The 5296-nt window shown below is 36.8% G+C and overlaps 1 protein-coding gene across 1 annotated transcript in view; it reads right to left on the bottom strand.

The window, feature by feature from the left end:
- The window catches only part of LOC106880126 (uncharacterized), a 21924-nt gene that overhangs the window by 6844 nt on the left and 9784 nt on the right, over positions 1 to 5296 (bottom strand). Inside the window, exon 4 of the mRNA XM_014929946.2 lies at positions 2008 to 2122. The gene's annotated coding sequence lies outside the window, so the exon portion shown is untranslated. The remainder of the gene's footprint in view (positions 1 to 2007; positions 2123 to 5296) is intronic.

The following is a 5296-nucleotide window of genomic DNA, read 5'->3' as shown; positions in this document are numbered from 1 at the left end:
TATATATATATATATATATATATATATATGCAGGTACGCCCATGTGGTAAGAAGCATGATCGTGGGTTCAGTCCCACTGCATGGCATCTTGGGAAAGTGTCTTCTACTATAGCCTTGGGCTGACCAAAGCCTTGTGAGTGGATTTGGTGGACAGAAACTGAAAGAAGCTCATCATATATATGTATATATCTATGTGTTTGTGTCTTTGTGTCTGTGTTTGTCTCTCCATCACCGCTTGACAACTCCATAACTTAGTAGTTCAGCAAAAAGAAACTGGTAGAATAAGTTCTAGGCTTTAGAAAATAAGTCTTGGGGTTAATTCAGTCAACTAAAACCCTTCAAGGCAGTGCAAAAGCATGGCCACAGTCAAATGACTGAAACAAGCTACAGAATAAAAGATTATCTTAAGATATTTCCTATAATATATAATATCAAGCTAATGTTATATATAATACATTCTTTTTATGGAAAGCATAAGAGCTGAAATGTTGTTGGAGGGGACTAGTTGATTACATTAACCCCAGTGTTTCATTGGTACTTAATTTATTGAACCTGAATGAATGAAAGGTAAAGCTGACCTTGGCAGAATTTGAACTTAGAACGTAAGGAGGGATGAAATGCAGCTGAGCATTCTGCCTGGCATGCTAACGATTCTGCCAGCTCACTGCTTTATACATCAAATAAATATATTATGTATATCTTAAGATAATATATTATATACAATAATTTATATTAAGATAATATATACATTATGTGTATTATATATGTATCTTAAGATAGTATTATACATAATATCAAGTTAATATTCTTTTCTACTCTAGGCACAAGGCCCAAAATTTTTGGGAAGGAGACCAGTTGATTAGATTGAACCCAGTATGCAACTGGTACTTAATTTATTGATGCTGAAAGGATGAAAGGCAAAGTCGACCTCAGCAGAATTTGAACTCAGAACGTAAAGACAGATGAAACACCACTAAATATTTCACCCAGTGTGCTACCATATCTGCCAACTCACTGCCTTTAATATCAAATTAATATTATTTACATCTTAATATTATATATAATATAATTTCGCTTGTTACAACATGCGTTTGAGTGTTATGTTTTTAGCAGCATTAATTATGGACTGAAATCGAAGACATAATTGAAATAATAAAAATAATGAAACAAGCTGAAGTGTTATGCTTTAAATATCCTTAACTATGAAAGGAAATCGAAATCTTTAATGTAATTAAACAATTATTACAAACAATATTATAACATTATGAATAAAGAATTTATACATCAAAACAGAAATTAAAAAATTCATAAAAATATAAACACGGGATTTATAATCATATTAGTTCTCATTAGCCCTTTTAATCATCATAACAGCTATCATTACTATCATCATCATATAATTTATTTGGCACACATCACAACAATTTTAATAAGGGAATTGTCCATGTCGAGCCACATAAATGATATTAAAGGCAGTATAAAGTATGTCAGATTAATAGCAAAATATTTTGCTTTATAAATATATATTTAAATGATAATGAGGATGATTTTGCAATACCCATATGCGTTATTTCTTCTTTAAACACTTGATACAGAAGAAGGCAGGGTGCACTGAGGTGGGTAGCTTAAGAGAGGATTTAAGCTTGGCACTGAAAGTTAATTATGTAACATGTTAATTAGATGCAGTTTTTGCTACCTCCTATCTCTCTCTCTCTCTCTTTCTTACTTGGGAGCTTCACTCATTCAGTTAATATTTACAACTAAGTAGACTGATTCTATAACTGCTTGTCTTTTTTTTTTTCTTTTCTGTTATGGACACTATACAATACCAATAATGATAATGATGATGACAATGACGTGATAGGCCCTTCAATTCCTTCCATAAATAGACAGACATATTATCGACCTGTTAAGTCGTATGACAGACTTCATAACCTGAATATGAAAAGTAACAACAACAACAGCAACAAAAGTTATAAAGATCTGATCAAAATAAGTATAATTTACCCCAAAATGTGACTTTAAGAAAGAAGAGGAGTAAGTAGCATTTCCAGTTTGTTCCCATATTCTATTCGAATTTAATGACAGTAATGAACTGAAAGGTTTCAATGTCAAACAGGAACTGAAAGAGACAAAAGAAACAGATTTGATATGACAGTGAGCAACTAAAGTTAGTTCTTATCACAGATGTTGTTGTTGCTGTTGCTAGTGTTGTTATCTTTATTTCCTTAGTTTATTATTGAACTTTGAAACTCCTGTATTTACTCTGTTAAAAATTGTTAGAAGTGTTCTGATTGTTTTGTAGATAACGTTGTTCAGACAACAGAACTATGTATCGAAGGAATTCTGACTGAAAGTATTGTGGTTCTATGGTATGATTCTGAAGGATATTTGGTTGCTATTTCTAGTTACTTGAGTGACTATATAGATGTTCACTTGCTGGTTTGTGGTGTTTTTTGTTTGGTGGTGTGTGTGCTAAAATTGTCACATTATATGTATGCATAGCATTTCCAGAGGTTCTAACCCCCCCACCATCACCTTCCCCATGACTGCAGTTGCTGACACTACCACTACCACTACCACAGCTGATAGTGCTCTCACTGCCATAACCAACAGCACCACTACCTGTGTTGCTCTCCTCTTTCTCCTCCTCATTATTACTGTGGTGTATTTCATTGCTATCCCAGCCCTAGAAAAAGCTAAAGAGCCCTATTTACCTCATATTGTCTGCCTGTTCAAGCAACAAGAGTGAGTGAATAAATAGAAGAGTGGTGAAAACAGAGATAACCAGGCTAAGAGAATGATAGGAAAACAGATTGAGGTGATAGAGGAACAGTAATGAAAGAAAGAATGTGAGACAGCTATATGTTGGTAGTTGGTAAGGAGACTGTATAGAAAGACAACATGAGTGCTGTGAAGGAAGAAGAGAGAGTGATAAGAGGCAATAATGGAAATAAAAGAGAGTGAGGGGAGAGAGAAAGTGATGAATATCAGTAAGGATTGGTAGATGACAAAGAAATGTGTTTGTGGGTGTATGGAGAGAGGAGGAAGGAGGGAGAGGGGGAGAGAGAGTGAGTGAGAGAGAGAGGTGAGTAAAGATGGGTGAGAACAACAATATAAATGGATAATGGTAAGAGAAAGGGAGTGATGGATGTCAAAAATAAATGATAGGGATGGAGTAATCGAAGAGAGAAAAGGGAAGAGAAAGAGAGAGAGAGAAAGAGAAAAAGAGAAAGTGTGAGAGAAGATGATGCGAGAGAAAATGCGAGTGGTGGTTAGCAATAAAGAAACAAGATATTAGTGGTGAATTGAATACAGATAGATCTTATGCAGTCCCTAATTACATAGGTGATACAGTACAATGAATATGATAGGGGACCCTGTGACAGTTGCGAGGGCAATGAAGAAAGACTGAAGGCAGTAGATAGGGACTTAATATAAATGTAATGAGAGAGAGAGAGACACACACATGCACATCTCCACCCATTACTTTTACCATACAAGTATGGCTGTTTTTCTGCAGTACTATGTGTTGCTACACATCACCAAATTTTGTCATTTCACTCATGAAATTCAGCTTCTTGAGATCAGTCTACCATTTCATTCTGTTTTCCTTGGTCTTTCTGTGCCATACATTCTGTTCATATTGAGTGCTCTGCACTTCTTTTTACAATTTACACCTTCCATTAAAATGAGATGCCTGTACAGCAACAGTCTTTATTCTTGCACAGTATATCTCATTCTTTGCATTTCAGCTTCTCTTTCGGACCATTTGTATTCTGTGTTCATACTACTATCCATACACATTCAGCATGCTCGCCTTATTTCCTTCCAGTCCTTGTAAATCTGGATTGAAGGGCCACCTTTCACTATCATACAGCACTGCACTTTACACTCAAACATCATACAATTTGCTTTGCATTCTGAGAGAGAAACTCTTTTTTCCCAACAGAGATAAGAGCTTCCTTAACTTTTTCCATCTCATTATTACTCTGGTTATTATATTTTCAGACCATCCACCTCCTCTGCTAATTAAATCATCTTGGTAATAGAAGCCATCAATTACTTCTAGGGTGTCTTTCAACCATTTGAAGAAGTTTATTTTATATGTTCTCTTATGATTAATTGCTGCTATGCATCTACCACTTATGAAATATCCTGTCTCTGATTGCACTAAGCTTTGTGTAGCCATAATTGCACTGAGTACACCATGTGGTATTCCTCCACTTTTTTTGCATGGATCTTATCGCCTTTGATACATAATAAGTTTAATTCAAGATCTCAATTTTGCTTTTATGTTTGGAATAACTTCTCTAAATCATATGAATTCACATGAACTGTCCAACCCATGCCAGCATGGAAGACAGATGTTAAATGATGATACTGATATCATCATCATCATCATTTAACGTCCGTCGTCCATGCTGGCATGAGTTGGACAGTTTGAATGGGCTGGCATGCTGGAAAGCTGCACCAGACTCCAGTCTGATTTGGCATGGTTTTCTATGGCTGAAAGCCCTTCCTAATGCCAACCACTCCAAGAGTGTAATGAGTGCTTTTACTGGCCACTGGCATGGCCCATTTGCCTGATATTGAGGTGCATTCACGTGCCACCAGCACAGGTGCCAGTTTGCATGACACCAGCATCTGCCACGAGTGCAATTTTGTTCAACTTGATGGGTCTTCTTCTCAAGCATGACATAATGCCAAAGGTCTTGGTCATTGCTTCAGTAAGGCCCAACACTCAAAAGCAACTCAGCCACTTTACCTCCGTGAGGCCCAACGCTCGAAAGGAACTCAGCCAGTTTACCTGTGTGAAGCCCAACGTTCAAAAGATGTTCTTTATATGCCACCAGCATGGGTGCACTTGGCTTGATGGCTCCTCTCAAGCACAGCACATCACCAAAAGTATCACTCACCAGTCATTGCCTTTGTGAGGTTCAAAGTTCAAAGATCATGCTTCACTATCTTGTCCCATGTCTTCCTGGGTCTATCTCTACCACAGGTTCTCTTTACACAGCTGTCCTCATCCATACGCATCACATGACCAAACCAATACAGTCGTCTCTCTTGTACGCCACATCTGATTCCTCTTATGCCCAACTTTTCTCTTAATATACTTACACTCTGTTGAACATGCACATCCAGTGAAGCATAAAGGCTTCATTTCTTTTAAGCCTATACATGTCCTCAGCTGTCATAGCCTATGTTTCATTGCCATGCAGCATAGCTGTTTGCATACAGGCATCAAACAATCTGCCTTTCACTCTGATAGAGAGGCCCTTTGCTGCAGTAG

The sequence above is a fragment of the Octopus bimaculoides genome, chromosome 2 (genome assembly GCF_001194135.2).
Source record: "Octopus bimaculoides isolate UCB-OBI-ISO-001 chromosome 2, ASM119413v2, whole genome shotgun sequence".
In the NCBI taxonomy this organism is placed as follows: domain Eukaryota; kingdom Metazoa; phylum Mollusca; class Cephalopoda; order Octopoda; family Octopodidae; genus Octopus; species Octopus bimaculoides.
The sequence above is the reverse complement of the archived record's forward strand: the minus strand, read 5'-3'. Positions and strand labels throughout refer to the sequence as shown.